General features: G+C 44.4%; 1 non-coding gene across 1 annotated transcript; it reads left to right on the top strand.

Annotated features, from left to right (window-relative positions):
* Positions 1-212: 212 nt before the first annotated feature.
* On the top strand, positions 213-288 carry Trnas-cga (transfer RNA serine (anticodon CGA)). The gene has a single exon. It is a non-coding gene; the product is annotated as a tRNA-Ser (tRNA).
* Positions 289-8467: the final 8179 nt, after the last annotated feature.

The following is an 8467-nucleotide window of genomic DNA, read 5'->3' as shown; positions in this document are numbered from 1 at the left end:
TACCAACTGAGCACCGAAGCACGACTCACGACCCGTCCTCACAGCTTCAATTCTGCCAGTACCTCATCTCCTGCCTTCCAAACTTCACAGAAATGGTCCTTTCTTTCAGGAGTGCTAGTTCTGCAAGGTTCGCAGAAGATCTTCTGTGAAAGTCTGGAAGGTAGGAGACGAGGTACTGGCAGAACTGAAGCTGTGAGGACGTGTCGTGAGTCGTGCTTGGGTAGCTCAGTTGGTAGAGCACTTGCCCGCGAAAGGCAAAGGTCCCGAGTTCGAGTCTCGGCCGGCACACAGTTTTAATCTGTCAGGAAGTTTCAGTGCACTTGTGTATTATTCTCAGATCTGAAGAAGGAAATTAATATGTCGAAAGCGATAATGTGTTTATAGTAATTAGTGGCCATCTTGACATATTAAATTATTGATTGATGATTAAAAGGTCCTTTACTTCCATTTGATAATATGTCAATTCTTTAAAACACCACAAAAAATGGGAGGGGTGATCGGTGGCAACGCATGATACGTAGCAACAACATATCCGCAGTCTGTTACCTCTACAGATTCTAATCATCGGTGAGTGGCATTACCTGGATATGATAAACCAGAAAAAGTTGCGGACTCTCTTCCTTGGCGAACTGAGGCCATTATCAAATCTAGAGGTGGTGCTACCCCACGTTAGTGTGTCGTCCCCTGGGAGTGACTAATATGTTATCCTTTGCTCTTACTACTTCATTACCGCGTCTGGGGACCTCAGTAGTCGGATATCCTACAGTTGAGATTTCTCATGTTACAGACAGTACTCCCATTGCCCCTACGTGACGAGGATCTGTATAGCTGTACAGCATCAACGTAATGGTGTGATTTCCCCGTAGCTCTTCACATAACTTGTTGTTTGCTTTCATTTCGACGGAACTCACAATCTCCCTTCTTCCCGACTAACCCCCCGTTTGGTGAGACTGTCCCACAGATTTTTATAGTTGTCGACGTGTCGTTGCGACAGAGTATACAGACACAGCATCGTAAGTTGAAATCCCAGCTGTATCGGCAGATCCTCTTTAGCTGTGGCGGCTCCTGCAGAGATCAACGCACGCCGACCGCCGCCTGTGGAGGGAGGTTGAGCTGCTGGAGGGCGGCGATATGATACGTACATAACTCGGGCTGCGGCTGCTGCCGGATTACGTGTCGATGCTCGGGGAGATGGCCGTGCGAGGGGACGGGCGGAGGCAGCGAAGCGACGTGTAGCAGCATCGGCCGCTTCGGCGCGTTCCATTTCCTGCATCGAGCAGGACCGGCTGTGGTGGCCGTCTGCTGATGGGTGCTGTTACACGAAAATTTACGTTTTGATGAGTTTCGTATTCGGGGAGCAGTAAGACGAACCTTGCACAGTGCTTCGTATTTCATACTGAGAGGCAGTGCGATGAATTTGCGTAGTGTATACCTCCACACACACACACACACACACACACACACACACACACACACACACACACACTGCAGCACAAGCCCGCCAGACCTTCTTCTTTGTATCCATAATATTATAAAAATGTATTTTCGTATATATGACTCTATACATACATTCCACAGCTCCTGCACCTATTTCAACCAAACTTGATGCACGCGTCACTTACTGTCTGGAAAGAATATCTGTGGGGATAAGAACCACCTACCTATCAAAGGGGTGCGCGTGGAGGTGAAGAAGTAGTGTAGCCCATGACGCGCGAGTGCCCATGCTTTACTCATCCAGTATTTAAGGACGAGATCACTTACTGACTTGTAACAAAGTTTAAATTTCAAACCCTTAAGAAAGTTTTTCTTACTGAGAAGCCCCTACAAAGTGACGAAACGAAAATGTTCAACGCTTACCACATTTTCGCTGTTCGTGCAGTAAAACTGCCTCAAGAAGCATGAGCACTCCGTCTTAAGGCCACGAGAGCCCACCGGGACCATTCGACCGCCGTGTCATCCTCAGAGGAGGATGCGGATAGGAGGGGCGTGGGGTCAATACACCGCTCTCCCGGTCGTAAGATGGTATTCTTGACCGAAACCGCTACTATTCGGTCGAGTAGCTCCTCAATTGGCATCACGAGGTTGTGTGCACCCCGAAAAATGGCAACAGCGCATGGCGGCTGGATGGTCACCCATCCAAGCGCCGACCACGCCCAACAGCGCTTAACTTCGGTGATCTCACGGGAACCGGTGTATCCACTGCGGCAACGCCGTTGCCATTTCAAGAAGCATGCCGTTTTAATTTATTACTTCCTTACTACTAACCGTATTCGCAAAACATTCAGCGGACAGTATTCACACATACCGCTGAGTGTACTAGCTAATTTATATCATTGTACGACATATATTTCGCGCGATATGACTTAAAATACTGAGATATGAGACAACTGCGGTATCATGTATGACGTTTTAATTTATTACTTATTTACTACTAACTCTATTCACAGACATTTCGCACACAGTAACCACACATCCACTAGATGTAGCTGTAAAATTATATGATTCTACACTTCGTACTTCAGGTGACACGTGATAAACATTGAGCTGCGTGAAGACGAAACTGCAGGGCAAAATTCGCAAGAGATACACGGGAAGTGTTCGTACAAATACATGTGTTAAATTCATATCAGATATATTTTACATGTGCGTACGCGGGAAAAACAACGGGTAAAAAGCTAAGCCTAAACCCCTGGAATGATCTACCGAATTTTGTAACATATTAATTTCGATCTGGCAAGAAATACTAAAAACCACCAGCCTCCAATTGTGGTGAGCGTCATATGGTAGAGAGAGAAGGTGAGAAAAGGAGAGGGACAGAGAAAGGGAAAGGAGGAGATGGATAGAGTCGTGGGGAGGAAGAGATAGACAGAGAGAGGGAAAAGGAGGAGATGAAGAGAGCGAGGGGATGAGGAAATGCTGAGTGGACAGACAGAAGACGAGGAGATGGAAAGAGAGGGGGGAGAGGAGGAGATAGACAGAGAGAGGAAAGAGGAGGAGAAGAACAGGGACGGGGAGGACGAGATGGACAGAGAGAGGGGGAAGCAGAGAATGGACTAACGGAGGATTGGAATAAATACATATCCGGACAATGCCGGGTACTCAGTTAGTTCAAAATACAAAGTAAGTTCCGTGCTTTTCGCGTGATACGGTCATGACTTCGGTTCCATTAAGTAGCAAATCATAGGTGATCTTAATATGATGTATTACTGGGAGTTTTACACCGAAATTCACAGGTTCCCGGACGGATTAGAGAGAAGCACTCTGTACAAATGAATTGTTAATAAGTACATCCGGGTCTCAGAGAAGATGGCACGAAAACTACAAGATATACAGAAAATACATTACATCAATGGATAGAGTATCTCCCTCCAAGTATTTAATACATTACAGGTACTCAATATAGACACGGTATGTGATGCGCCGTATGGACGATAGTAAACCTCTTGTCATTTTATCGTCGATATCAGCGACCACTTTAATTATCCTATCTTGCAACTCTTTAAAATTAAGTGATAGTAGAGGCAGGAACACATGATACCGGTAACAAAAAATCACACGGTGTTAAGTCAGGTGACAATGGAGGCCACTGAAGAGGAGAATCACGGTGGCAAGCACAGCCACTCCAGTGCTGAGGCAGTTGGACACTGAGGTAGTCACGAAAGTCTGAAGAAAAGCGTGGCGGAGCACCTTCTTGTTGCAGTATGAAGTCTCTACTGTGCTGTTGTAATTGTGGCATAAGCCGTTATTGCAGCATGTCCAGGTGCACGAAACCAGTCGCAGTTTTCTCTGCAAAGAGGAATAGTTCATAAACTTTTGAAGAGGATTTTGTACAAAAGACAACTTCAGAAAACTTAACGTATTCCGTAAATTCGTCTGGATATTATGTGCCCTAAACATGCCCGTTATGACGCTTCACCTTTCCAGGCACATGAAACGTAACTTCGTCGCTGAAAACCAACCTGTGTGATAAACCGTTTTCCTCAGTAGTCACTACAAGTTATTGCAAAAGTCAGAACATGACTTACTGTCCCGAGTACTCACAGGATGCAACAACTGCAGCCAGTATGTTTTTACACGCAAACGTTTGCTTGGATTGTGCCAGACAGGTAACTGCGATATCTATAATCCTCCTCTGAGACCTGAAGTCGATTTCTCCGGGCTCCTGACGCGTGAATCCGCACACGATTCACCTTCTCTACTGGCGATCCCGGTCACGGGATGTGTTGTCTCAGTTGAGGATTGTTTTGTCTGTTGGAGATTGCACTCGCTGTTGTTGTTGTGGTCTTCAGTCCAAAGACTGGTTTGATTCAGCTCTCCATGCTACTCTATCCTGTGCAAGCCCCTTCATCTTCGTGTAACTACTGCAACCTACATCCTTCTGAATCTGCTTAGTGTATTCATCTGTTGGTCTCCCTCTACGATTGTTACCCTCCACGCTTCCCTCCAGTACTAAACTGGTGATCGCTTGATGCCTCAGAACGTGTCCTATCAACCGATCCCTTTTTCTAATCAAGTCGTGCCACAAATTCCTCTTCTCCCCAGTTCTATTCAGTACCACCTCATTAGTTACGTGAGCACCACATTTCGAAAGCTTCTATTCTCTTCTTGTCTAAATAGTTTATCGTCAATGTTTCACTTCTGAGCCGTGGTAAAAATTGCTGTTTTGAAGAGCGCGCTGCAGCGCGTAGTGTGAAGCAGTCGCCCTCCGTTTTTGGCGGTGGCGCCGCTGTGGCAATCGCAGCTTTGGTGTCTCCCTCTGGTGGAGAAGGGGAAAAGTTGCCTGTTCACGTGCGTTTAAGGGACGCTATGAGCTCGGCAGGGGTCAGTCTGTCAGTCTCGGAGTCCGGTCAGTAGGTCAGCCGGGTCAGTGTGGGGCAGCTAGTTTATCTGTCTGTCGTCCGGAGTGCTAGTATGTGTTAGGCCGCCAGTCTGTTCGAGTTTGCTCAGGAAATGGTCATTGGCGGTTGGATCGATCGGTTGGTCGGTCGCGCACTGAGACACAAGATGACTTGTCCGCCTTGAGCGTTGGCGCATGTGAGGTCGGCACGTTGAGTCCAGTGGGCAGCGCCGTATAGCGAGGGGTAGTGGCTTCGCGGCCGACACGAGAGCAATAGGAGTCAACCCACGACGTCGGTCTGGCCGGTGCGAGCTGAGACGCCGTGAGACGGGAGATCAGCGCGGCTTCCTGCGTCCGTTGAAGCGGCTGGCAGCGGACGGTTTGGGAGAGCGTTTTGGGGGTGCTGCGCCGGGTCTTCGATAGATATCGCTGTGTATTAGAAGTTAAGTGATTCGTGATATGTTGTTTAATGTACTTGTTAAATTCTACTTGTTTTCTTAGTCAGTCTCTTGTCCCCAGCTTGCTCGTCTGTCTCTCTCGCCCGCATATATTAGGCAGATAGTGTCTGTCTGTCGGGCTGCCATACGTTAATAGCTGTTCGTGTCATGTTTGTCGGATTTATTACTTAAGTGTAAAGGCCGAATTCCTGAAATATGTTTTTATCTTGCCTATCATCTTGAGAGGCGGTATATGTGTAATGTAGAGCATATTTCTACATTTTATGTAAGACTACATTTCATGGGTTTTTCTTTAAATGGTCATTTTAGTATATAAAGTTGCCACCCTCCCACAGTAAGAGTTTTCTTTTAAAAACAAGTTGCATTTTCGGTGGCAATTATTTTTTTTTTTTTTTAATGTAGGTGTTTGTACCATTTCCATCCCTCCTACGGGGTGCATAGTTTGTTTTTGTGTGAGTTATTAAAATTTTTAGTTTAAAGTAATCTGGTGTGTTGCAGATTTGCACCAGTGTAGTCTTTCAGAGGTTGTTGTGAGCGGCCGGCCGGGGTGGCCGAGCGGTTCTAGGCGCTACAGTCTGGAATCGCGCGACCGCTACGATCGCTGGTTCGAATCCTGCCTCGGGCATGGATGTGTGTAATGTTCTTAGATTAGTTAGGTTTAAGTAGTTCTAAGTTCTAGGGCACTGATGACCATAGTGCTCAGAGCCATTTGAACCATTTTTTTGTTGTGAGCGGTCGTGAATAAGGCCGTATTAAAGGGGGGCGGCAAGCTTCTAAGCCCGAAAGCTCATACTGTGAAAAAAAGTTGTTATTTCTGCCTCTAAATAATTTGTAACTTTATATTTAGAAGGTGCTTTCTGATTATAATTTTTAAATTTTTTTTTTTTTAAGAAAGTGTTTTTAGGAATAAAATTTTCATTTGTTGAAATTGAATTTGTTTTCATCAGTTACCCACTGGCAACTACTTCCACGCTCACATAGTGTGATTAAATGTGTTAATGTTCTTGATGAATCGTTAGTAAAGAAAGTAAATTCTTTAAGAAAAGATTTTGAAAGTAAATTCACGGTTGAACTTCCATACATTGCTACACTCCATACAAATACTTTCAGAAAAGACTTCCTGACACTAAATCTATACTCGTTGTTAACAAATTTCTCTTCTTCAGAAACGCTTTTCTTGCCATCGCCAGTCCACATTTTATATCCTCTCTACTTCGACCATCATCAGTTATTTTACTGCCCAAATAGCAAAATCAATCTGCTACTTTAAATGTCTCAGTTCGTAACCAAATTCCCTTAGCATCACCCGATTTAAGTCGACTTCATTCCATTATCCTTGTGTTACTTTTGTTGATGCTCATCTTATATCGTCCTTTCAGGACACTGTCCATTCCGTTCAATTGCTCTTCCATGTCCTACGCTGTCTCTGACAGAATTACAATGTCATCTGCAAACCTCAAGGTTTTTATTTCTTCTCCTTGGATTTTAATTCCTACTCCAAATTTTTCTTTTGTTTCGTTTACTCCTTGAGCAATATAGAGATTGAATAACATCGGGGATGTTTTACAACCCTGTCTTACTACCTTCCCAATCATTGCTTTCCTTTCGTACCTTCTACTCTTATAACTGCCATCTGGTTTCTGTACAAATTATAAATACCCTGTCGTTCCCTGTATTTTACCCCTGCCACCTTCAGGATTTGAAAGTGAATATTCCAGTCAACATTGTCAAACGCTTTCTCTACGTCTGCAATTGCTATGAATGTAGATTTACCTTTCCTTAATCTCTCTTCTAGGATAAGACACTGGGTCAGTACTACCTCGTGTGTTCCTACATTTCTACGGAATCCAAATTGATCTTACCCAAGGTCGGTCTCTACCAGTTTTTCCACTCGTCTGTATAGAAATCGTGTTAGTTTTTTGCAACCGTGACTTATTAAACTGATAGTTCGGTAATTTTCACACCTTTCAGCACCTACTTTCTTTGGAATTGGAATTACTGCGCTCTTCTTTAAGTCTGAGGGCATTTCGCCTGTCTCATACATCTTGCTCACCAGATGGAAGAGTTTTGTCATGGCTGGCTCTCCCAAAACTATCAGTAGCTCTAAGGGAATGTTTTCTACTCCCGGGGCCTTGTTTCGACTAAGGTCTTCCAGTGTTCTGTCAGTTTCTTCACTTAGAATCATATCTCCCATCTCATCTATACCCACGTCCTCTTCCATTTCCATAACATTGCCCTCAAGTACGTACATCGCCCTTGTTTCCTCCACCTTTCTACCCACCTTTCACTTGCGATCTGGTATGAAATCGTTGCTGAACCGTCACAGCTGACTCACATTCATGATACGAAATGCACACTTCACTCCATTACACGCTTGTTCTGGCGCATCTTCCCCATAGTGAAACGCTTTGCAACAGGGCCACGAGGCATCTTACGGATCGGAACTTGTAGAATTGCCCTGTACACTGATACGTGCGATTTTTATGTGTGTCTTGAACTATTCATGCAGTCGTCTACTGAAACCCCGGGGATACTTACGAATAACCCTGTATGTAAAAACCTGTGAATTACACAATGTAGAGTTTGAGATACTTGAAAATCTACATAGAGTACAGTTTTTTTAATGCTTGCCATAGTAAAAAGAAAAAAAAGAAAATAAAAACACACGAGGAGAAAAATGGAGTAAAACCTTTCACATGAGAGGCATTAAATACGAAATATCTCTTCTGATTTTTTTCTATATATTTCATAAACTTCTGTCTTTCGCTGTATTAGCAAGTGCTTGGTATTTAGAATACTAAACCATTAACCACATAGAACATTTCCATTTCAAGTTCTACAATGGATTATCATATGTAACTGATATACAGGTTGGTCAAAAAATGTGTGAAACGCTCATACGGATGTTGCAGGGCAGGTTGTACTGAGACATAAATGTTCAGAAACAAAATTCCATACGTTGCGCCGTTTCCGAGTCATTTAACACTGAAGTTAGCCGGTTGGGCAACACCGCCCAGGGCAGGCCGCTTGAATGTGGACGCTAGTGCCCCGATTGGCTAACTTCAATGTTATCGAATTTTTTTCTTAACATTCGTGTCTCAGTGCAACCTGCCCTGCAACATCCCTAAGAGCGTTTCAGACATTTCATGACGACCCTGTATAATGCATCCGA

Source organism: Schistocerca cancellata, chromosome 3, assembly GCF_023864275.1.
Source record: "Schistocerca cancellata isolate TAMUIC-IGC-003103 chromosome 3, iqSchCanc2.1, whole genome shotgun sequence".
NCBI lineage: Eukaryota > Metazoa > Arthropoda > Insecta > Orthoptera > Acrididae > Schistocerca > Schistocerca cancellata.
Note: the sequence above shows the minus strand (reverse complement) of the source record. Positions and strands in the feature narration are given on the sequence as shown.